The 26406-nt window shown below is 43.3% G+C and overlaps 1 long non-coding RNA gene across 1 annotated transcript; it reads left to right on the plus strand.

The window, feature by feature from the left end:
* Positions 1-998: 998 nt before the first annotated feature.
* Positions 999-13737, plus strand: LOC144372583 (uncharacterized). The gene is made up of 3 exons (XR_013432550.1): positions 999-1109; positions 9534-9649; positions 13571-13737. It is a non-coding gene; the product is annotated as an uncharacterized LOC144372583 (long non-coding RNA).
* The last annotated feature ends 12669 nt before the right edge of the window (positions 13738-26406 follow it).

A 26406-nucleotide genomic window follows, 5' to 3' on the forward strand; every position in this document is an offset into this window, starting at 1 on the left:
AATGAGGAAACAGAGGCTCGGCAAATTTGAGTTTGCTGCCCACTGAACTGCAGTCTGAACCTGAGTGATTGGGCAGATTTTCAAGTAGTGGATCCATGTTGGCTTTGAAAATTCCAAGAAGCAGGCAGTCTAGGTTTGGGGAACCAGTGAGCAGAACGTCCCAGGCAGAGACCAGTTTGTCTAATCAGGTCCTGGGAAGCAGTTCAGACTCCGATGGCATGTGATGGACCGTGAAGGTGAGAAGGTGGCCGCCACTAGACTCACACTACTACCAAGGAGGAGCAGCAGATGTCACTGCACAATGCTAGGTGGAGACCCAACAGGTATAGGAGGAAAAGTAAGAGGCTTTTGTTGCTTCCTCCTCCATCTGCCCTTGGCAGAGGTTTCAACTAAAATACACATTAAAATCAGTCAGATAAGAAATCTACTGTAGACAGTGAAATGCAGCACCGTTTCCTGCCAGCTAGCTGCCCTGCACCAGTTACTTTGTGCACAGACCTGGAGGGAAGTAAGGAGCTGTGTGTCCCTCCACAGTGTAGTCCAGCCCTCTACTCCTGGCTCCTCACCTTGGGCAGTGGGCTCTGTCTGAAGGAGGTGGGCTCACTCCCTTGCTTGCTGTGTCTCACAGAGCCCGGACACAGCAGGCATTCAGAGCCACAGCAACTACACCCCAGCCTTGTTTCTTAGGCAGTCCCCAGTGACACATGCTCGGCCAGGCCCTACCACAGTTTTGCCCTAAAGACACCTTGCTCTTTGAGGCTCTTGGGCCTTAACGCTTGCTGGTTTCTCCACCCAAGAATGCCTTTCATGTATGCTTATGTTCTGTTTCCCCCACCCCCACCCAATTCATCTGGTGAACAAAGTTCTGCTCATCCTTCCTGCCCCAGTGAAAATTGCCTGCTCTGTAAAGTCTCTTCCAGATCCTTCAGGCAGTGCTATGGCTCTCCTCATAAGTGCCCTGTGTGCTGTTCACGGTCAGGTGCATCACATTGTCTTTTCAAGATGCCACTGGCTTCTTTGTCCCTGTGCCACCTCAGCTCATTATACAGCATAATGCCTGTCCTTGGGGGAAGCCAGTAGTGGAACTGGTGCGTTGTCAAGTCGAATCGGTAGGTTTCTTTTTTTGTTGTTGTCAGTGGTTATTGTTAAAAAAAAGTTGTTCATATGAAATTTATTTGAGAAATCTGACTGCAAATATTTTATGGCATTATTGTCACCCATATGTTGGTTAAGGAACATCGTGATTGCTGTAATCTGTTCATGGTGTAGGAAGAAAGATATTACATGCTAAGATTATCTTCGTAGAACGGTGCTGTCATGTTAATCTACCATTCCAAAGGGCTCTCGTACCAAACTGGATGAAAGTACTTTTGTTCATTAAGCCATAAACAGTGTCAGTTAACCTTTCTGCATTTTTCTGACCATGAGTCTATTTTTTTAAATGTGAGTGCCATTATTAGATAGAGGTTCTTTATCCATCCTCGAGGCGTTTCACTTCTGGCGTGGCAGTGGCACCTGCCAAGCTGGACAGAGGGAGAGTGATCACTGTTATTGGGGTCTTATGTCTGCTCTTCTGGCCCATCCTCCAAACACTTACCTTTCACTAGTACACTGATGTTCTTAGAAGTGAAAACTTTGGGCTGCTTTTCCTGTCTCAAGGGCGAGCTGAGAAGATTGAAATCCGTTAGTGGGAGGTGAGGGTTTCTCCCATCACCGAGCAGGTTGCACACCAGCAGCTTGGGAGGCCAGAGCTCTGCAGCTGCTGCAAGGCCCTCATGTGGCCCCAAGCTGGTGCTGAGCACATGGACTATGCATTCTGGAAGACAAGAGCTCTGGGGAAACCCTGGTGACTTCAGTGAGGTGTACTTATCTGATCTTACCTAAAACTTATGTAGGTTTATTTATTTCCATTGTCAGACAGGTTAGAGAGGCACTTAGTGTTCAGAGTTCTCAGAGTCTATGCAACCTCTTACCCCAGGCCTGCCTGCATGGAGCCACAACTGTGCAGACAGCTGGCCAGTGCACCTTAGAAAAGGCTGCGTTGATCCATGGCTAGGCAGGACATCTTGAGTTATTATTAATTGCTTCCTAATATTGATATAAAAGATCAACATTCTACTGCATTTCATTTCTTCTCCTCCTTTTATAGTACATAATATCACAGTACTTACCTGGTAATTGAAGAAGGCACTTTATATTATAATTTAGCCCTCTCACCCCTTCCGGATTCTAAGACTGGTAAGGAGAGGATTGTATCTTTTACCTCTTTGTATCCATCACCTCTAACCCAGGGCCCTATACTTTGTAAGAGCTCATAAGTTTTGCCAGTAATTGGGGATAATGATAGTGGCAGTGATCAAGATGAAGAAAGAACAAAAAGAAGCTCTGCCCTGTGACAGCAGACCCATGACAGAAATGTTGCACTGTTTACTCTGTAACAGGGCCTTAATCATTGCCTAGAAGAGAGATAAACAAACTACGGCCTATGGGCCAATCTAGACCTTGGCTTTGTTTGTACAGCCCTCCAACTGAAAGTTTTTTTTTATATTTTTAAAAGGTAAAATAATAAGAAAGGCTGTGAGACAGACACTACATATAATCTACAGAGTCCAAAATATTCACCTTGTAGCACTTTACAGAAAGTCTGTGTAGACTTGGCTCAGAGCAGAGTCCCTCAGAACCATTTCTTTGCTTCAGTATTTTGTTGTCTATTGTGGACGAGGTGTGTGTTCTACAGCATGTGACAGGTTCTGAGGTTATGCCACAGGTGACTAATCCAGCAGGCAGATGACACTTGAGCTGATGTGTAATCTGCTTAATGATGTGAAACAAATGATCGGAGGGCAAAGTCAGAGGGCTACAGGTGCTTGCTCTTGTTTTCTGTGCTTGGCCCATGACAGGCCATTGTGAGCAGTGTGTGACTGGTTCTATCTGTGCCCATTGCGCCTTTGCTGTGTGAGGGACAACTTGGTCCAGGCAGCAGGAGCCATTGCCCTTTGCCTGGAAGCCATGTTGGGTGCTGCAGACAATCCTGTGACAGACTGAAAACACTCTTCCACCCAGAGCCTTTGTTTGGGGCAGGAAAACAGCATAAGAGCAGTCCTTAAATCTGGAAAAAGAGCCATTTCTCTCTAAGATTTATATGGGCCTTATTTAAGGTTTGCAAAGAATTTCTCCCATGTTTTCTTATTTTAAAGCCCAAAAATCTCTCTCCCTCCCTCCCTACACCTCCTCTTTTACATCTCTTTTTGTTCTTTTCAAATTTTAAAGAGAATCCTAAGGTCCTCAAGGTGGGACCTGGAAGCCTACTGGGCAGGGGTGGGCCTAGCCAGGTCAGTGTCTGTCAGAATGGGGTAGATGCTGATCCTCCCAAGAACTCTTAAAATGGCTGTTTTCAAATTTCCTTCAACTAGTTAATTTGTAATTTCCCTGAGGATCTCAGTAGATACTCTGTGTATAATTAGAATCTGTTTTTATCAGTTAAAAAAGAAAAAGGCACTCCCCTATGTCTCAGTCCACTGCACTGCAGGCTTTCATTCATTTAAATTGAAAACTGGTACATTGCCATCCTCTGGATACAGAGATGGCAGATGTTAAAGGAACCTTCATCCAAAAGTCAATTATGCTCTTCCTCTTCCAAAATAGTTCAGTTCTGGAGCCATGAAGTGAGGTGGGATAAGAGGGGTGCAGTGTGGGCAGCTGAGGTTTCCCAGTGGAAGGTCAAGCTGAGCAGCATTGTCAGCACAGCAATCAGAGCCCCAACAAGAGGAGTGGTGCATCCCCACCAGGAGGAGTGGTGGGCAGCAGGATGAGGGGTGAGTGCCTGTAAGGGGTTGATCAAGGAAGAAATAGAGGAGGATAGGCAGGTTTCTCACTATAGAAGTGAAAGGGAAGAAGCCAGAATGAGGCTAGTACCTTTCCTTCTGTCCCTGTAGTCATGGGACAGAAGGAAAGGTACTAGTGTGAACTGATAGTATCTTATTTCCACAGGCAGCATGGAAATGAATATGGTTGTGGGCATGTATGTATGCATACATACGAAAATGCATGCATGTGTCTTTTAATTCTGTTCCCTGGGAGGGCCAGGATGCAGTGACACCCCAGTAGCAATAAGCAGATCTTGGTTTCTGAGTTTCAGTGTCAAGAAACCACCCTTCTTGCAGAAATGACTGGTTCTTAGGCTGGGGCAGGGAGAGCACAAAATGAGCCTGGAACTTTTGATTGTATCAGAAAGCAAGGAAGGACTCTAGTGATAGGGACATGTCTAAAGTGTAAAAGGGTTTCTCCTGGCCCACTTGGAGACCACCAGAGCCAAAAGAAATGACAGCAGAGTACAAAATATTTCATGAAATAAGACATCATGAGTCCATTGGAATATGAATAATTAATTAATTAAAAGTTTGAAATATATAATGTGAAAGCACCCTCCCCTCAATGCTTTTTAATTACAAAGGGGAAAAGATTAATTTTTGTGGTGGGATGCCCGGCAATTGCCACCTTGATCAGTGGGCATAGTGAGAGCACACCACCTGGTGGGCTGCCATGAGGTTTCAGCAGCACTTGTGATGTCTGCCCAGCCTGACTCCTGTCACCAGGAAACGTCACACTCAAATTCAGAGACATCTTGCTGAATAACTGGCATATTATTATGTGTCAAAATCATGGACTCAAGAGACACTGAAGGAACTGTTCAAATGAAGGAGATTGAAGAGAAATGACAGGTAAATGCAACATGTGATTCTGAACTGGATCCTTTGAACAAAAGGAGATTATTGAGTTGGTCAAAAATGAACCGGGATATAAGGAAAAGATGGAAGTCATGTATTGATATGCCTTTTCTGATTTTGATGGCTATACTCTGGTTATATCAAAGAATACATTCAATAGTCAAAGGTTATTCAGTGGTACATGCCTATAATCCCAGTGACTCAGGAGGCTAAGTCAGGAGGATCTCAAGTTCAAGACCAGCCTGGACTACTTAAGACTCTGTCTCAAAATTTAAAAAAGAAAGAAAAAGAAGAAATGGGGACCATGCTTGTATAATTTTATCAAAATGGATTCTACTGTTATGTATAACTAAAAAGAACCAATAAAACTTTTAAATAAAAAGAGAAGGGGGGGGGAAGGAATGGTAATACAGTGGTAATACACCCATGGGTTCGGTTCCCAGTGCTGGGGGAAAAATAGCCAGAAGTAAAGAAGCATCAGTTTGGCAACCTACTCCCTGATGGTTCAGGAAAAAGGGTTCTTTGTACTATACCTCCTTGCTGCATATAGTTGTTTCATAGTGAAAATTTAAAAAACCACAAAATACCATTTCATACATTAGAATGAATGAATTTAAAATGATATATGAAGTGGAGGGCATGGAGCAACTGGAACTCTCATATGTGGCTAATGCAAATATGAAGTTATTCTGTCTGTATTATAAAGAGCCATATAATTATCCAAAGTTAAATGCCATCCTGTGACCCAGAAGCTCGACCTAGATTCTCTATGCCTAGAAGATCCTTTCTCCCCTATGCCTGGAAAAGTCTTACCCTTTTCAAGATTTTAACTAGGTGACACCTACCCTGTGAAGCTTCCAATAATTTCTGTGCTCTAAAATAGTAGTAGTAAGAGTTTATAAAGCCTTTATATTTTACATGGCACCTTTGGAATCTGTGTTAGTCTTTGTATCCACTCTGAGTGGCCAATGTGAAAGTGGAAAAAGCAGATCTCTCACCATCAGGAGGTGAGAGTGAGAAAGCCTCAGTGAGCCACCTCACCAAGAGGGAAGGAGGCTGAGAGTTCAAGAGGCGCCCTAGGAACGCGCCTGCTGCGGACCAGGCTCCACGCTAGGCCCCTTCTCATTTCATCTTCGCCACATCCCTTTGAGGAGGGTGGCATTTTCTCAGTTTTACAGATGAAGAAAACTCAGAGCAAGAGGATTGAAGCAAGGTCATGCAGCAGATAAATGGTAGGCTAGGACCAAGCCCTCTGTTGTCTCCTTGCCCTCTTCTAAATCTGTCATTCTCTGCCGATGGCTTAAGGATCCAGCCTCCAGATGTGGGGGTCTGTGGAACTGCTGGAGGAACCTGATGACCAAGGCAGTCTGCAAGGGCAGCAGGTCATCTGCTGAGCACCGGGGGCCAAGGAAAAGGCTGCCCACACCTCTCCCCTGCCAGTCTGTCAAGGCTCCTCCTGACCTTCCACTGGTGTGCCAGCCGAGGGATCTGCTGCGAGTGCGCCAGCGCTGGAAGACCCTGCTGAGTCACTTGTGCAGATCACTCAGTGCACCCGCTTCTCAGCTCTGAGTCATGAATGGATTTCATCACTTCTTTTCCTCTGATGGCCTGCACCTTGCCGGTGGCCATGTGTGCTGGACGCGTATTACTTCAGAAGAAATTTTCTTTATCAAACCGCTACCATTTCTCCTTCCACAGTAATGGCAGCAGGTGCAACCACAGAACAGTAGCAGTAATAGCTAGTACTGTGGCTGTTGGCTGTGCTAAGGAAGCATTTGCAAATAAACAAGAAATTCGACAGGAAAGATACCCTCACAGCCCCATTTTATAGATGGGAAAACAGGCTAGGAACTGTTAGGCCATTTGTCATTTAGTAACTGTAAAAAAAACCCTGAAAATTCTGGTTGATACATGTCTTATTTTAAGCTAGTTTCAAAATTGGCTAATGTGTCAGGTTACTAAATTATCTTTAGCAATATCTGAGGTAAATTGTTAAGTAGCAGATGTTAAATTTTATAATTATATTTATATACAAAATCAAATGTGGAACGTTTATTCTTAAATAGATTCGTCCTTGGAGCTGTTTGTGTGATCTCTTTGCGTACTGCATCTTTTAGGTCTGTCCCTGCTGCCCTTGTCAGGAACTCCCTCTTTGCTGCCAGTGGTGCTGCGTCGCAGGCGTGTGCCACAGCTGGCTTGTCGGGTCTCACGTGGGCAACTTCAGGTTGCTTCCATTTCTTGACTAAGGCTGTTGTGAGCATGCATTTGCAGACCTTCATGTGGATACCTCTTTTCGTTTTTTTGGGATGAATACCTAAGTGTGGGTTGCTCTGCCATGTGGAGATGTTTCTTAAACTTAGTAAGAAATTGCCATAAGTTTTTCAAAATAGTAACACTGTTTTACATACCTTCTAGCAGTATGTGCTTACATACATTTCAGGTCCCCACTATGATCAGGGGCTGATTGTTTCCTAAGCTGTCCCAGTGAATGCTTGGGGGTTTCTCATTGTCCCACCTTTTCGTGTGTTATCGACCATTTGTATATTTTTTCCTGAAGCATCTATTTAAGTATCTTACCCACTCGCCTCCCCCTTTTTTCTTTTTCTTCTTCTTGGTTCTTTTGTTTTGTTTTGTTTTGGTTTTGTAGTTGTGGGAATTGAACCCACGTGTGCTATACCACTGAACCACATCCCCGGTCTTGTTTGTTTTTAAACTTTGAGTATCTCAGTAAGTTGCTGGGGCTGGCCTCAAACTTGCAACCCCCCTGCCTCAGCTTCCTGAGTCACTGGGATTAACAGACGTGCCCTATGTCTAGCAATATGTTACCCATTTCTTGTTAAATTATCTGTCCTTTTGCTGAGTTCTTTATCTATTGTATATACAATTCCTTGGTCAGATACGTGCTACAAATAATTTTTTCTGTTCTGTGGTTTGTCTATTTTCCTAATAATATCTTGGATGAATAGAAACATGATTTTGAGAAAGCCAGATTTTTGAAATTTTTGCTTTCTCTGCCCAAAGGTCACTAAAATATTCTTTTATGCTTTCTTCTAGAGTCTTTTTGACTTGATAGTTTGTTTAGGTCTACTGTGTGTGTCAGATTAATTTTTTGATGGAGTGAAATGGGGTTGGAGTATATTTATTCTTTATAAATATATACTCATTCCATCAATGTTTGTTAAACAGACGTTCTTTTCCTCGTTGAATCGACATAGTGTGGACTCCAGAGCTAGGTCCCTAAGGTCCTGTCCCAAACCAGCCGTGTGTTTTATGACCCTTATGAGTGTCCAAATTTCCTCAGGCCTCAGTTTCCTTCTTTATAAAAAGGTCATTACTACTAGTGCCTTCTTTTGATTGTTTTGGATTTGAATAGATTTATCCATATAAGTGCTTATTAGAAAAATGGCCAGTATATAATAAGCCCCCAGTAAACATTAGCTGGCATTAATAAGTCACCCTCACATGTTTCCATTGTTCCCTTACTTACAGCCTGCCTGGCAACATGGACTTTATCACAGACCCTCCTAGCACTATGCCTGGGATTTTCACAGTGTCATATAAAGCTGTTACAAGGCCTGTTGTTTCATAACGGGGCCTGTTGTTTGATATGGCTGTGTCACTGTAGTAAAGCATAAGAAGTAAAATCGAGAATCAATAAATGGGATGGATTCTAGAAAGCTTCTTCTCAGCAAAGGAAGCAGAGTTTTTCTCTCTCATTAGCCATTTACTGGTATTTGTAAAGCATCCATTTATTCAACGTGTACTTACTGAACACTATCAGTTTTCCATTACTGTGACAAAATACTTAAGATAACCAACTTAAAAGAAGAAAATGTCTATTTTGGCTCATGGTTTCAGAGGTATTGGTCACTTAGCCCTCTTGCATTGGGCCTGGGGTGGCAAAGGCAGTCTGTTCACTTCATGGCAGCCTGGAAGTGAAGACAAACAGAAAGGGGCCAAGGTCCCAATATCCCCTTCAAGTGCATATCAGTGACCTGAGTACTTCCCACTAGGACTCACCTTTAAAGGTGCTTATGGGCTGGGGACTAGGCCTTCGGCACATAGGCCTTTGGGAAACCCTTATCTAGACCATCAGCAAGCACTGAATGCCAGGATCCAGGGCTAAGCAGCAAACGTGACTCATGAAGGCAAAGAGCTGCTCTCACAGATGACAGATAAAAGACAAGGCATGACAGACTCATCACTGCTGCGGAGGAAGCAAGCAGGTGCAGAGGAGTGGCAGGGTCCTTGGGTAGCAGGGAGAGCCTCTCTGAATAGGTGTAGCTACGCCCCCTGGGTGGAAAAGGAGACCCCTTGTGGGAAGAAGTTCAGGAAGGAAGTGCAGAGATGGTTCCACCTCGAAGGTATTAAAGACTTGTGCTTTTATAGTTAAACTAAGTTCTACTTATATGTGGGTATATAATATGGGTCAAAATTATGTTTCTACTGTATATATATGTACACACACACACATATTCAGAAAGACTTTTGAATTAGTGTAAAACTAGTGGATTAGTGAACATCTGGCTTTGGGTTTGTTGAAGGTAGGGCCTTCACTGCCCATTCACTAAGTGTGGTGTCCATCGGGGGCATTTCAGACTTCAGCCTCCTACTGATGCTGTTCCCATGCTGTGGCTGGGGACACGGAGGGTGCACAGCCCCTGCCTGAGGCAACAATGCCTATGCCTCTTTACAGGTGCCCTGTGGAGGTGTGTCCAGATAGCCATTGGTCCATGAGGCAGTGACTCTCTTCTGTTGTCAAAAAGAGTAGCATAGGTTTTACAGCAAACAATTGTTTATTTTTAGATCTAAGCTGGAACCTGAGCCAAGTACAAAGACAAGAGAATCCACATCCTCTGAGAAAGTTTCACAGAATCCTTCAAAAGACTCTGAAGAAACACTTGCCACTGAAGAGCATCCAGGTATGAGTTAAAGTTCAAGCCTTGCCCTGCATTCCTTCCTCACAGCACTAGGCAGAGTGCAGAGGACAGAAGCGGCAGCCCAGCCCCTGCCAGCTGCGTGTGTGGTTGCTCGAGCCAAGGTTGGCAGGAGGTGGCCGTGGTTTTGTCTGTCCACAGTTGGCTGAAAAGAGCCATCCAGTCACCTGGGAGCTGGGGTCCAGATGAAAGGGCCTGCTTGAGCTGTACACTGCCCGGGGATTGGGCTCTGCTGAAGGGCCGAGGGAGGCAGTGCTACCCTCCAGGAGAAACCCTGTGCTCTCAGCACCGTCCTGCCAGTCCTGCCAGGGTGAGCGTGTAATCTCAGTGGCTTTTGTAGCTAGTCAAGCCAGCAGGACAAGGTGCAAGAGTGAGTTTATGTGCTGCCTGTCACTGTGAATACTAGGTACCCCATGACTTTTTAGACTTTATATTCTGTTGTCATGGACATCTTCATTCTGTGTGTACCCAATGCAGAGGACGCCTGTTAGTGCACGTAGCACAGAGATAGCCACACTACGTGTCTCGCAGGCAGGGGTGCTGGGGCCAGGAGAAGCTGGGCACCTTTGCTTCCTCTGTTGTGGTCTGTCTTAGGGTGTGGGGCTCAGGCCCGCATGCTCACAGGCATGGTTGTCACCCTCACAGAAGCCCCCTGCAGGTACATTCCACGAGCCTTCCTTACTATGGAGAGGAATCAGTTGCCTCTGCAGGGTAGGAAATAAGTGGTTAGAGTGAAAGAATGCTGCTCTTCATGGTTAAAGTCCATGTAGGCACGAGGCCATCTCCTGTCTAACCCAGCTCTCTTGGCCTTCAGGAGAGCACTGTCTGGCATGTTGGAGACAGAGGGCATATGAAGAGTGCCCCTTTGAAGGTGTCTGGAGCCCAGCTACAGCGCTGATAGCACTCAGATATCAGTTCACCCATTTTTAAAATGGGGATGATAGTACCCACCTTTCAGGGATGTGGGGAGATTAGTGGTAGTCACTGGGGCTAAAATCTTTCATGCTTCAAAGGACCTCATCAAAAAAGTGAAGACAACACGCAGAATGGGAAGAAGTGTTTGCAAATTATATATTTGATAAGGTGCTTGTATCTAGAATATAGAAAGAACTCTTTACAACTCAGTACTACAAAAACAAACTAGTTAAAAATCAGCGAAAGATCTTAAGTTTCTTAAAAGAAATTTCAGATGGCCAGTAAGCACATGAAGAGGTGCTCCGCATCCTTAGTAATCAGGGAAATGCAAATGACAGTCCCAGTAAAGAACCAGCTCACACCTGCTAGGACTATGGGAGAGTGCAAGAGCAGGTAGCATCAGATGTCCTCAAGGGTGCAGAGAAGCAGTGCTGGGCAGAAGACTGTTTTTTGTGGCAAAATTAGGCTTTGAGTTGAAGCATGGTAAGAAGCCACTGGAGGGTTTGAAGCTAGAGCATGATGTGGTCTGGGTTAGTTCCTAAAATCCCTGATACTGCTGTGAGGGGTTAGCACAGAGGCAGACAGATGGGCCAGGAATCTTGCAACAGCCCAGGCACAAGGTAGTGTGGGCCTTTGGGGAGGCCATGGTAAAGGGGTGAGAGAAGCACTTGCTGCATTTCGGAGCCTGAGCTTATCTGGTAAGTGGAACATGAGATGTGAAGGATAAGAACAACCGGGGGTGAACAGCCTGCAGGCTTGGGGTTGGAGCAATAGGTAGACAGTGGACGGGGAATGGTGGCCTTGCTGCCTGAGGTGAGCACAGCTAGAGGTGGGGTTTGGCACTAAAGCTCAGGAGAGTGGGAAGGAATCAATACAGTGGCCTGCAGGCCTTCTAAGATGCCCTTTGGATGTACACAGTATGTGTTGGAGTGAGCAGGGAGAGCTTAGAGCTGGGGTGGGGGAGGGGGGTTCCTGAGAAATAGGCAGTTTGCAGCCATTGGCCTGGATGCATCCGAGAGAAAGAATGGATGAGGAGAACCCAAAAGTAACGGGAGTTAACTGTGGGCTGGGCTAAAGCACAGAAGGCCTTGAACACTAGACCAAGCATCTGAACTCGACACCACTTTGGGTGCGGCATGCAGTGAGCTACAGGGTTCAGGACAAGGCTTCAGATGGCCATGGAATCAAAAGTGCTATAAAGACCTAGACTGCTTGGTTCAGACATGAACAAGGTTTATTTTTTTGTTTTAAAAAATTGAAATGGGCACCATAATGAAAACAGACAGGAGACAGCAAGCTCTTAGGGGTGGAGTAGGATGGATGGAAAGTGCAACTCCCCTGCCCAAAGGATGTCATCTCAATGAAATGGTAGCTTGGTTTGTAAGGATGCGTTCAGCCAGGCCTTATAAATATATTTTTCCTGTGATGACAGTTGTGATGAAAACAGTTTTCCTGCACTGTTGTGGTGGAAGTGGAGGATTTTTGTGAAGATTTCTTTCCAGTGACAACCACATCTTTCATGCCTGGTCTGCTATCTCCAGCCTGCTGCTGTCATGAGTCCTTTTCATGTCAGAAGACCCTGGACTTGTGCTCATCTCTTAGGACTGAGATCAACTACAGGAAATTTACTGAGGTTGAGGAAGAAAGGGAAAAGAAATGGTATTGTCTTTTGAATTGATGGCAAGCTCAGAGGTACTGCTGAGATTCACACAGGCACATTTGGAGGCAGAGACCTTTTTACAGTCCTCCTGGAGGAGTAGCCCCTGCCCTTTCGCTGCTGTCCTCAAGCCCTGGGTACAACCCATGCAGATCTCTCCAGTATTGTGCTGAGAGCAGGCCTTTCTAGGAGCCTGCCTTCTCAATAAACTTCATCAAGGAGCCGTCACTTGACCAACCATGATCAAAAAGTTCTCTAGATTAAACTCTGTACACCCTCCTGTTCAGCAGTTCTGTGGCCAGGCACCCGTCTTGCAGAAACACTCCACAGGGGCATACAGTATTAGACTAGTGAACACTGACCTAACTGAAGGTTTACCAGTGGAGTTACAGTGACCTAAACTGTATCTGGTCAGACACCTATGCCTACAGCTACTCAGGAGGTTGAGGTAGGAGGATCTCAAGTAGGAGGCCAGCCTGGGAAATTTAGTGAGACCCTATCTCAAAATAAAAAGGGATAGGGGTGTAGCTGAGTGGTAGATCATTTGCCTAGCATGTGAAATGCTCTGGATTCCATCTCCAGTACTGCAAAAACAAACAACAACCAAAACAAAACCAAAGAAAACCTTGTATCCTTACAATGGAATATTAAGCAGCAGTTTAAAGAATGAAGTCAAGCTATTTGAACTGATGCAAAATGATCTCCAAGGTAGATTGATAAATCTGAAAAGCAAGTTTGAGGACAGTATGATATCATTGATATCTGTGAAGAATGAGCCACTGCACTCACAAGACTGTATTATTTCTGGGTGTGGGAGATATACAAGGAATTGCATATCTATATGTGAATATGCTTAGATAAAGTCAAGGAGGCTACATCAAAGCAGTGACTCTCAAGAAAAGGAATGAGATTGGGGAACAGAATTTCATATATATTTTTTATTTTCCCAGTGAAAGCATTCATATGTTGAATAACCTTTTAAAAGTGGAGGGAGGATGTTAGCATGAGAGTGTGTTGTAAAATGAAATGTACTAAAAAAAACTGGTTCTGAAGAATGTCCATTTAGTCTGTAGCCACTGTTGAATTCAGTGCAATATTGAAACTGTCCCTATCTTCCCCACCCTCACACATACACATGCACACATCCACACAATTTAAGGCCTAAATATTGCTGCATATTGACCAATGGATAAATAGAGACAGAGCTGCAAAATAACATTCAGTCTCTTGTTTGTAACACATCTGTATCCTCAGTGACACTATGCTAACATGACTATTTGGCCTTCTATTTTCTTTTTCTTTGTTGTTGTTATTTTGTTTTGTTTTTTTAACAGAAAAGATTTTGACCAAAGCACAGTCTGAATTAGGAACCTGGAGAGATGGCAAAGGTGAAGATGAATTATCCCCAGAAGAAATACAAATGGTAATGCCATTCTCTGCCTCATTATTTATTTTTAATGAGTTATCCTAAGACCATTTCATTGAGTAGTAGCCATCTTAAATGCCCTTCCCTGATATTTGTACCAAAGTTTTAAAAATATAAATATATATTTTATGCATTCCCACTTGATTTCCTAATTCCTGATATGCTTTACATGTGTTTTAAATTTGCAATAGCATAATTGAAAAAGAAATTGCCTTGGGATAACTTTACTAATAATAGATGTTATTTCACCAGCATTAAAATCATCTTTAGATTAAATGGGTCTTTTGTAATTGCCACAATGGTACTTTGTAATTGTTGGAGTGACTGATGCTATGGTAATGAGGGGAAAGCTAAGTAGCACCTCATTGCTGAGATCACCTCTGTGTGGTTACCATTCCCCTGTGGCTGGCTGCTCTCCTTTGTCATCTCTGGGTGGGTTTAGAAGAACACTAAGAGGTTGGGCCAGTGCTCTGCAGCTCATCCTCAGCACTGTCTGCCTGTGGCTCCTCCCCCTGTGCTACCAGCTGCTTCCTGGAGTTGCCCTGATGTCATAGTGTCCTTGTCCAGCTTGGAGAACACAGTTCCCACACAGCATGCTCCAGTAGCAGGGTCTGCCAGTCAGAGCCCCTTCATGATTTCTGAGCTTTTTAGTGTCTATTTTCCTCTTAGTGCTCTTGATAGTGGCATGAAGAGGTGGTGGGGTGTCACCTTCTCCTCCTGCCTTTGGCAAAAATTCGGAAGGGTCTTCCCAAAGTGCCCTAACAAATAGGGAGTGAGTCTAGATTTCTAGTCTCTGTGCAGAGGAGCAGTGCAGCCAAAGCCTGTCCAGAGAGGACAGCCTGGCCTCCACCCAGCCTGGACCCCCACAGGTTGCTTCACCTGAAGGCCCTTTTCTCTCACTCCTGTCATGTCTGAGGTCTCCGAGGTTATCTCTTCAGAGAGCCTCCCTGACCAGCCTCCCTGGCCTGGCTCCCAGCCCCACCCCAGTGCTCTACTTTATTTCTCTTCCTCTCCACATGCAGGTGCCACGCAGGCAGCATCTTGGGAATCATTTGTTGGCAGATAAGTGACTCTATTGAGCACAGTGTAAAAGCCATGGTCTGTTCTAACAGGTAAAACAGGCTCCTCAGTAGTAACTACTGGCATGCTGTCTTCTCATGTAAAGTGATTATTCATATCTGTGAATGCCCATCTGCCAGGCCTTTCACACATTGTCTCGTTCAGTCTTCACTATGATCAATGAAGTAGGAATGGCCACTATAATACAGATAAAGAAAAGGAGGCACGAGAGCTCCTGACCCCTGCCCAGGGTCACGGGCCAGCAGAGCACCAGAGCCAAGCTCTGGGCCGTAAGTTTCACCTCCAAACCCGGCACATTCTGTACTGTGTCCCTGGTGGGTTCTGTGGCCTAGGTGCGTGGGGCCGCACATGGCTAGCACAGCAGAGTGCCGTGGGTGGCTTCCAGAGGAATCCATACAGCCCCTGGGGCCCCCAACATGCTGAGACCCAGGGGATGGCCAGTCTGTGTCTGCCTCTTGAACACTTGAACCTCAGTTGTTTGGAGCACCTTTCATACAGGTGTGGAATGACACACTCTTATCCACCTCACCTTGGAAGAATGAAACTGATCCCAGTGATCGTTAACGGTGACCTTCCCAGGGCTTGCCTGAGCTACTTTCTTTGCAGTTATAAGCAGGCTGTTTTTGACCTGCACAGACAGAAATGATTGTGAGCTAAGAAAGTAGCCCAGACGCCTTGAGGCCATGAGACTCCCATCTTCCTCTCCAGCAACACTCCAGGTCCAGAGTCTACCCTCTGACTTTCTTTACATGCCTAACTCACTGCATCCAGTAGGACACATGCCTTGGGAGCCTTGTGGCATGCAAGGTGTAGAGGTGGCTAGAGACTACTGCAGTGAGGACTCACTGAGGCAGCACATGCATCCAGGCTGGCATGGGGGCTCCAGGGAGCAGCACTGAAGGGAGAGAATGGAGACAGGTACCTTAGTGATTGTGGGGCACGAGAGAGAAAAGAGGAGCCTGAGCTTTCTCACATAGACAATCAGGAGAAAGGGGACACAGACAGTGGGCCGACAGGGAGATGTTCCCTTCTTATAGATAAACGATGGCAAAGTTTCTTAAAATCTCGTAGTTTTTCATCAATTTACATAAAATGATTTAATTAGTGGAAAGGATGAGATGTGTTCCTCCAGACATCATGCTCTTACCACACCCCTTTCCTGGAGACAAAGGTGTGCAGCCCTGGCTCTTCATTAAGAAAGAACACATTGTTCGGGTGGCTGTAAATTCTGGGCTGGACTGTCTTTGCATACACCGCTGTTTTTTGTGAAGGAAAGAGCCAGGTACACATAGTTGTCTGTGAGAGGACTTTGCATTGGCCCCGTAGGCAGCAGTGAGCAGCATGGGTGGGAAAGCCCCCGGGGGTGTGCTGCGTCTGGCAGTGTGGAAGGATACAAGGAAGGCTGGCAGCGAGGCCATCTGCCCTCACCTGATGCCACAGTCCCACAGAGACAAAAGAACATGGGCTCTGATGACAGGGTCTGTTAGGAATCCCCCCCTGTCACTTGCAATCTTGTAATATGGGGAAGAAAATCAGCCTTCAGCCCAATCAGAGTGGATACCCCATAGCATCGTGGCAAGTGCAGGGTGCAGTGGCACCTGGAGGAGCCTGTGGCAGGAGCGGGCACTGAGTCTCGGCTCAGCACACACCCACCTCACATCAGATACACGTGGGAAGGCAGAGGCATGTTACTCAGGCTCCGCGTGTGCCACACACCCAGGGCAGCACGGCCCTTCCTCCCTTGTGACTGGGAGTTCCTCCTTCCACTCCTTCCTGTCCTGAGTCATCAACTAAACACATGGCCTGGGACCCTTCCCACTAGCTCTGAGTATTTCAGTGTGGTGGCATCAGTGACTAAAGCCACTGGGACTTGGTAATGTTTTTGTCACTATGAGTGGTTAGGCAGTGCTCCTGAGATAGGCTAAGGTCTAGGTAATGTCTGTCTCATTGGGACTCATAGCGAAGTACCATTTTTTACAGTGTGACTAACTCAAATCCTATCAAAAAACTTAACTCTGAAAATGAAGAGAAAGCCATACCCTACTGTTGGTTTCTAAATTGGAAAGCGGTGCAGCAAACTGGTCATAATTCATAGTCACTCTTTCAGAGTTTTTCCTCAGGGTAAAAGAATGAATTAAACCCAATACTATATTAAAATAATTCATTATTTCACTCAGAGGAGCAATGGTTACATGTTGCAGAATGGTTTGTATGATTTGCATTGTGCATTTTCATTTCTGCCTCTTGATACAGGTATACAAGAGCTTGTTAGTTAGCAGGTATTCTGTGGTCAGGCTGAGTGGAACCAAATTGTTTTCTAATGTTATATCAAGAAGTCCTCCTCTTGTCATTTAACTCATGCAAAACCACCTACATTTATTTATATATTTCTTGGGAATGTTTAAGACAAGTGACCTCTGTCTCTTGGATCTACATGAGAAGTGTCCCTAGTGAGTGTTGCCTGTGTTGTCCCATGAAATCCCAGGCAGCCAGCTGGCAGGGCTTGCCATGCATGGCCAGGCTCCGTTCATGCATCAGGGACATAGGAGTTGTACAGCTCACAGACCCCAGGCCGGCTCTAGGCTCAGAGGGGCACCAAGTGAGCATTAAGGAGAGGGTTGCAGAGTGGGACATGTTGAAGGGCTTGTCATAGAGAAACATCCTGGCCGTGAGCCTCTGAGCTGAGGGGCCAGACAGCCATCTAGGAGGCCCAGCATCCTCACTTGGCTATTCTTGCTCTTTTCCATGCAGATTCTTCTCAAGCCTCATTTTATACCCAAAGCCTTTGAAGAAGAGATCTATATTTTTAAAACTATAGTGACAAGGATTAGATTAGAAAAGGATTTCTATAATGATATATCCACAGTGTGGAGCTGGGGATTTGAAGCCAGATTAGAACCCCTTCAGCAGAGCCCTGCTGAGAGGGCTGCCCGACCCTGAGCGAAACGCAGTGGCTGTCACAGTGCCAGGTGCTGCTGTGTGCACATGGTCCAGGTGAATTTATGTAGCCACATGAGAGAGAGGGTATTGCTAGCCCTGTCTTACAGAGAGCCTAGGCCATCTGCGCAAGGTCGCCTAGCTCCCTAGACCCTGAAGCAGAATGCTGCCTCACTACTTAGAAGGCAGAGGTGGGAAGGGGGTCTGGCTGGAGGAAAGCACGTTTGACTAGGAGACCTGAAAGTCTGGAGCAGGCAGACCCTGGCAGGAGCCAGAACAGCAGCTGCCACTGTCTCCTGTTGGAGGGCCTTACTTGTCCCCACAACCCATTTAGGACTCTCGTGCTTCTTTTATTTACTTTCATACTGAAGTAAGTATTCCTGAGACTGTAGCCAAATTTGTCTTCTGGGGCATATACACAGCCTGCCCGTGGTGCTGACTGGGCCTTTCATTCAGCACTGCACTGGCGAAGTCCCCACTTGTGTCGAGAGAGGACATGGCCACATGCTCGAACAGGGACAGTAGAAGAGGGTGTATGTGTGCGTGTTTCCCAGTGCCTGAGTGAAAGGGCCATAGCAGCCTCTAGAACTTGACCAGACAGGTGGAGGGGCTTTGAAGTATCTAGCCCCTCACCGTGCACGTCTAGAATCTGCCTCCCGTGGTCATGCTTCCTGAGAGCTTACGGTGTGCCGTGCACTGTGGTAAACTACTCACTTTGGTTTAACTTGGGTTAAATTGATAATCATAACTTGAACTGTTATGGAGGCAGTATTATTGAGAAGGAAGAAGCCAAACAACAAAGTAGGATACCCAGAGACTTTCAGTTTATGAAGAAGAAAAAATCAAGTTTAACTCAGAGATTTAAAAGTCCAAGACAACAGCTGTGGTGGTACACCCCTGTAATCCCAGCGACTCAGAAGGCCGATGCAGAAGTATTACAAATTTGTGGACAGCCTGAGCAACTTAGCCAGACGCTGTCTCAAAATAAAAATAAATAAAAAGGGCTAGGGATGTAGCTCAGGGGAAAAGCCCTCTAAGTTCTAGCTTCTATACCTAAACAAACAAACAAATAAATAAATGTATGATAAACATTCTGGGCAACACAGCCCTATTGACAGAAGAAGAGTTGGGAGGGAATATTTTAGTTTGGATTTACATTGGATAACATTTTGGCCAAGACAGGATAATTTGTTTTTTGAAGTTAGAGGCTTAGGTTACTATGGTAGTGGGTTTAGACCCACAGGGACAATTGGGTTGTCTTTTGTTAACTCACCAGTGTTCCTGCCTATCACCTCATTCTGTCATGTTTCATAGGAAAGAAAGCTGGAATCCAATTTTTCAGATTTTTTTCCTTGGGTGATTTCAGGATATATTGTTCTAACAGGAGGCCCTTTCATGGAGTTCAGAAGGCTCAGTACTTACTTCTTCCTGGGGCAGCTAGTCTTGAGTTCTCACTGCTGTCTTCCCTGCTGGGCGCTCTACTTTTTACTCTGACTATCTTCTAGACTAACATTTTCTTCTAGCAGTCCTATAGGCATCTACTCTTATAATTTCTTGTACTGAATCCCATTATAGAAAAAATTCCTAACCGGCAATGTTCTTGAATCCTGAGACTAAAGCATCTTCCATGTGAACATGATATGAATAATGACTGAGAAAGAGATACTGTGTGTGTGTGTGTGTATGTGTGTGTGTGTGTGTGTGTGTGTGTGTGTGTGTGTGTTGGAGAGTAAGTCAAACCAGTAAAAGACGTAGAAAAGAAATGACCAGAAACTTAAGGGTAAAAAAGGAGCAGATCCTGTAAAGCAAGGCAAATGAGTCAAACTGTGAGGCCAGAGATAATTTTTTTCAAGTAAAGGGACAAAATAGAGAAAAGGAGAATGTACATTGAATGAAAGGTATAATATTTATCATGGTGAATGACAACTTACAGGGGTTCAGTAGTAGTGTAATGATATTCCTACACATTTAACTCCAGATGCAACTACAATGATGTTACCAGAACAGTGGCCTAACATCCCAGTGGTGGGCTGGTGAGATGATCCACATTCCTGGAATTTGGTTATGACAAAGAACCAGAGTTGTCAAAATCCCTGAGTTTATAGAGGGAACCCCCAAAACTTTCTCTGACATATAAAGCAAGTTTTTATATGGTCTTGAGAAAAGGCATTTGACAAATTTACTAGTGGCATACCAGGCTTTTAGCAGGAGACAATATCTTGAATAACTGTGCAAGGCAACATCACCCACTTATAGGTGATTAAATTTATGTTAATCTGCATAATTCTGTAAGATCTCTTTTTTTAAAAGAGGGAGAGAGATATAATTTTTTAGTATTTATTTTTTAGTTTTTGGCAGACACAACATCTTTGTATGTGGCGATGAGGATTGAACCCAGGCTGCACACATGCCAGGCAAGTGCACTACCACTTGAGCCACATCCCCACCCCAAGATCTATCTTTTGTGGCATAGTTACATAGTTAAATGGAGAGATGACATATTTCTAATTTTTCAAATTTGATCTCTGAAATATTATTTTGATTTTGTAATTATTAAATGGAGGGGCTAATATAGAAACTTTCACTTGGAAGTTCATACCTAACTGCCCTTACTCCATAGATCCAAGAGCTAAAGTGAGTTTGCTTCCCATTGTTGAATGTAGTGTTTGCATCCACAGACCTCTTAGCTAATCATAGGTGTGTTTACAAACCCCCTCAGTCTACTGCAAGAGTGACTCTTACTCCTTCTGCCTTATAACATAGAGCTATTACTTTCTCGGGACCACACACCCACTCTCAGGACCATACTGACACCATCCTGCCATGGGAACTATGGGAAGTTGTGTTAAGCTCCAAATTAGTCTAATCATCTGTGAAGAATCTATTTGCCGTATTCTGTACACAGCTACAAGAGATAATGACTTTCACTGGAATTCAAAGAATAAGACTTAAATGTCCTTATTGTGGTAGTGTGTTGGGGATATTCTTGAGGCTATCTGTCCTACCTTTAATTGAGGATCTCTTGTCTGTGAAGTGACTCAATTCTTGGAACTGAGTAAGTTGTGATTCTCTACTGTATTGATAAGTTAAGACTGCTCACAAAAAAGTTTCTTGCTTTTTTAAAAAATATGATAGTCCAAATATGTAGGAATATCATAATTAATTAACTGCTAGTAGTTATATCTGTGGGTAGAGCTATTTTGGTTAGTGCTATAGTCATGCTGCCTATTCTGATAATCACCTCTAGCTGTCCCTGAAAATTGGGAAATCACTGAGCCCATTTTGAAGGAATGATCTCTAAGTATCATTACTGCCCTGAAATATATTAAGCTTTTCGAAGATGTTGGCTCTTTCCTTTCAAGTAAATTTCTCAATGTACTGCTGAAAAGAGTGTTCTCTGGGCATACCCAAGGGTGGGTAAGTGGGTAACTACAATAAGAAATATATATTAGTCTTGGCCCCTAGCTTCTGAGACAGAGCTCCTAATACCCTCATAGATAGAGTCACTAGAAGAATCTTTTGTTCTAATAGTTGGTCTTGGCCCTTGTTCCTGGCACATAACTCCTCAAATCCTTGGCATCACCGAAGCGTTTTCTTTTTGTATGCTATTGAGATGACTAAGAGCCAAAGGCTCCTGGATAGCTATATGGGAGGCTAGTTGTCAGGGGAGGTAACCAGGTGATCAGAATAGGCAGTTTCTCTCTTACCTCTCTGTATCCTCCAGGGGAGGGCACAAAGCTGAAGGCTGAGTTCATCAACATCACTTGATGACTTAATCAATTATTTCACATAAGGAAGCCTCCATAGAAATGCCCAACTATTGAGTTGGGGGAGCCTCTGGATTGCTGAATATTCAAGGTGCCTTGAGGGTGTGCACTGAGAGAAGGCATGGGAGCTCTGCTCTTCTCCCATATCTTGCCCTTTGAGTCTTCCATCCAGCTGAACATCTATGTTATTTGTGAGACCCTTTATAATAAACAATTAAACAGAAGAAAAGTGTTTACCTGAGTTCTATAAGCCATAGGAGGGCATTACATCCTGGCCTGGTGACTGGCATCTGAAGTAGGGTGGTTTGTGGGACCGAGGCCCTCACTTGTAAGACTAATGCTAACTTCAACCACATTGAGGTAAATGGTACCCTGACAGTGCACACTGAGAATTGTTTGGTTTCTCAAATTTGCTGAAGTTTGAAAAACTGTGAGGATAGAAAGCCCCCAAATTTAGTGCCCAGAGATAAGGTCTTCTACAGGGAGTGAGAATTTAATTTTTAAGTGTATATTTTTTCTTCAGTCTACATGATAAACTCACTCCAGATTTCTATTTCCCCAAGTCTTTAAATCCCTTTATCTATAATATACCAAAGATGTTCTGAAATTCAACTTCATTCAATTTGTATACATACGTGCATAGAACAAATAATAAGACATACATGAAAATTATAACATAGAAATTTCAGGACAAAGTGTGCAAAAGGGAGAATGGGGAACTGGGATCAGAAAAGCTTTGGTTATAATTATGATTCTAACCAATTTCTGAAAATAATAGACATATCTGAAACAAAGGCAGTAACTTTGTTGGATCTTGATGGTGTGAACACAAATGTTTGTTTATTCTTTGACTTTTCTGTGTTTTCGAAATATTTCATATTAAAATATTTTACCATCTTAAACAATCAATGAATCTAACAGTTATAACTAAATATGCTCATAATACAGATCATATTACAAAATTTGCTGAAATTTGAACAAGTCATTTTAAAAATAAATACCCTTGCAAAGATTGTTTAAAAAAAAGGTGATTTGCCACTGAGTATAGCTCAGTGATACAGCATTTGAGTAAAATGATGAGACCCTGAGTTTGATTTCCACCAAAACAAACACACACACATACACACACACACACACACACACACACACACACACAGAGAAACACAAATTTCTAGGAAGACAAAAACAAAGGGAAATGAAAACAAATAAATAAATTTGTTTCTCAATTAATTATTTATGAATAGATCCTAATTATGTGGGTTTTTTTGATGACTAGTTAGGCCAGCCTGATAATTTTAATCAGCTCTTTCTGGAAACCTGCAGATTCCTGAGCTTCCTTCTTCCTAATGTTCATATATTCTATGGGATTTTTTGTATCTTTAATTCAGAAAGAGTTTAAACCAAGAATCATCAAAGAGGAGAAAGGCCCAGCTCTTAATAATCACTTATATTATTACTAATAATAGAATAATAACTGATAAGGCAAATCAGCTAGATGGAGATACCTAGGTAGTAGAGTGAGGTTTGGACTCAGATGCGCTGAGTTCATACAGTATGACAGTAATTTGAAAAGGGGACATTTAGGAATGCCTGAGTAAATACATTCTCTCCGCAAACTGAACCACTGGGCTCCACCCACTTTCCCCTACCAGGTTCCCTAAGGAAAGGAATGGACCAAGACAACCTGGGTGATGGTCCTAAAGCTTTGGAAGTTCAAAGGACTTTAACGAGGCCTGTTTTTATTTAACCCTCTCATTCACATGCAATGTAGAACTTCATCATTGGGTGCAGACGCCAAGGCCTAACAGGCTGGATACAGTTCCAAGGTCTCACAGGCAGGTGATAGAGCCTGGCCTCCAGTACCTCTCTTTGACACTTCATAGATTCTTCATTCTTTTTCTCTACATGTTCTCTTGGTCTTAACCTTATAATTCCAGGGAGCAAGGGAGAAAATCTAAGGTAATCCCCTCTTGTAATTTTTTTTATCAATTTCATAATTCATTAGAAATGACCTCTAGTAATGGTTGTTTCATTACCATAAAACTAATGAAGTTTGTCTGCTTTGACTAAAGTAGCTGATTGTGGAAGATGTTAACCACACATGTATCCATACCAAAAGCTCTCATTTTGTATAGAAAAAGGTCAGATCGATACCAGTCTCTCTTAATATATAGCCAGATTTTTTTTCTTTTAGGAGTAAAGCAATAAGTAGAGTGGGGAAGGCTTTTTTATACAAAGTTACATGACATTTTCTGCTTTTGATATACTGATAAATTCATCATCTACTGCTTCCTAACATATCACCCCCAAAACTTAAAAGCATCAAACAACACACATTATCTCAAACTTTCTGACAGCCATTTGACTAGAAGGCTCTGACTCGGGATTGTAAGGAAGGTGTAGGGAACATGTGAAATGGGGCTGTGGTCATTGAGAGTCTAACAGATCCACTTCGGGGTTAGTTCACTCACATGGTGAGAAAGTTGATCTTGGCTGTTAGCACCTTCAACTCTTCTCTACACAGAACATTTATCTATAGAGCACCTTGCTCCCCTCAGAGCAAATGATACTGGAGAGCAAGACAGAGCAAGGGAGAGCTTCTGAGATGGAAGCTGCAGTCTTTTTATAATGGAATCTAGAGTAATGTGTCATTCTACTGCCATATCCAGTGAATTATAAGTGAGTCATTAAATGTAACCCACATACAATGGAAGGGAAATTGGGTTGCATTTCTTGGATCAAGGAATATCCAAGAATTTGTGGACATGGCTTTACAACCTTGCTTTGACCAAATGCTCAACTTTTGTAAGAGAAAGCACATAAAGTGAATTTATTTCTTTTCAGAGGGTTCACATGCTGGTAAAACTGATAAAAACAGATAAAAGCTCTCTTGCTATTTCATTGATAGTTCCTTCTATTTTCTTTGCAGCCACCCCCTCCTCTGCAGGCCTTGGAAGGCTGGACTTTCCCAGCTGCTCAGCCTCAACTTTATGGACACTTTTACCTTACAACTTCATCCCAAACTGTGCTTTATATACCAGTCTCTACTCCATCACTCTCATATTTCTAACTTCATCCCTGATCTCTCCTTTCAATTTCCATTTTATATATCCAGCTGCTCCTTGACATCTCCACACAGACGACATCAATTTAAAATGTACCATGGCTAACAGAGAACTCTCGGTTCCTTCCACTTCTTTCCTGGCCTTATCATTTTTAGTAAATCTACCCCCATGTTTAAACTCTTCTTATTACATATCTAATCCCTGAGCAAGTCTTGTCATCACTTCTTTATAAATATTTTGCCCGAATCTACCAAACTCTCTCCACCTCCATTGCCACCACTCTGGCCCAACCTAACTTTCTTTCTCACCTGGACTACTGTAATAGCCTAAAGAGAGCCTTTTTCCTGATTCTCTCCTTCCACTTCTCCCTTCCTCCCTCCTTTCCTTCTTTTTCCCTCCCTTTCTTTCTTCCTTTTTTCTTCCTAGTTCCTGTAACTATTTTTCATTACAGCAGTGGTGGTATTGTGAAAATGTTGTCAGTTCATTTTACTCTGCCATTTAAAATTCCATGTGGCTTTTTATTTCACTTAGAACAATAAATCTCAACACTTTGGGCAGATTTACAATCTTTTACCTGTCCCTTGTCTCTGCGAACTTTCCACCCACATTAATCTTCATCATTAGTATACACCATGTGTGTGTGTGTGTGTGTGTGTGTGTGTGTGTGTGTGTAGGTGGGTGTTTGCATGTATACGTGTGTTATGTGCATGCTGTGTGTATTACTGTATTAGTGTGTGTGTCTGAGAATGTGTGTGAATTGCGTGTGTGTGTGTGTTTGTGCACAATGATGTGTATCTGGTATGCTCTTGTCTACACAAGCCATTCTGATTGATAGGTAGTTTAGATAGAATAGAATAGAGAGCACCCTGGAGAATACTCAAGAGACCACAGACATCCTCTCTCTCAATATTTATATTTCTCTGGAGATTCATTAAGTTTAAGTGGTCTCTTGTCAATTGAATCTTGCTCTAAACTTGGGTTGTTTAATTATATTTCTGCCTGTTTAGGGTCCATGTAAATAAGTAAACAGCAAATATCACAGAAAACTGGATCTTGCTATCATTCACTTAGCACAGTGCCAGAAATGTACAATGAACTCACAAAGAAAATGAATGAATACACCTATTTCACAGCTTGCATTTCATTATGACCTTTTGGTGTACTGTTTTAACCATAGTCGAAGTACCATGCAATTGTCATTCCTTAAAAAAGGATCTCTTTGCTTTTAGAAAATCTCTTGGAATTTGTGTAATTTTAAGCTGCAGGCATTATGCTGTCCCTTAGGGAAAGCTGCACCTCACTGTTAAATATACAGGGTACACTGAGCATTGCATCGTGTGAGGAAGTTTTGCCTCCTTTTTCTTGGAGTGTCCAAGTTCTTCATGTGGTAGGTATAATGATTAGTATGAACCGGAGGATATGGGTTTGTATACATCTGGGATCTTTATAAATTACAAAGCCAAAGACATCAGCTTAGTCCTTTGGAGAAAAAGGAAAATAGATTAGAAGCTCAAACATATAGTTTGAAAACAAGAATTTAAAATTCTTGGTATCCCCTTAAAGGTCATGATCAAAAAAGAAGATAGCTTTTTGACAACCGCCCCATCAGACACAGTTATGCTTAGGTCTAAAACAAATTTACCTAAGAAACGAATTGTATTTTAAGAAAAAATCTGTTTCTTTTTCTTCTTTTTTTTTCAGTTGTAGTTGGATGCAATAACTTTATTTTACTTACTTATTTATATGTGATGCTGAGGATCGAACCCAGCAACCTGCACGTGCTAGGCAAGTGCTCTGCCACAGAACCACAACCCCAGTCCCTCTGTTGCTTTTCTTAAAGTATCCTAAAGAAGCATAGGTTTTTAATAAATTTGTAAGTGAATAAACAATGAGTT

This window comes from Ictidomys tridecemlineatus, unplaced genomic scaffold, assembly GCF_052094955.1.
Source record: "Ictidomys tridecemlineatus isolate mIctTri1 unplaced genomic scaffold, mIctTri1.hap1 Scaffold_1342, whole genome shotgun sequence".
In the NCBI taxonomy this organism is placed as follows: domain Eukaryota; kingdom Metazoa; phylum Chordata; class Mammalia; order Rodentia; family Sciuridae; genus Ictidomys; species Ictidomys tridecemlineatus.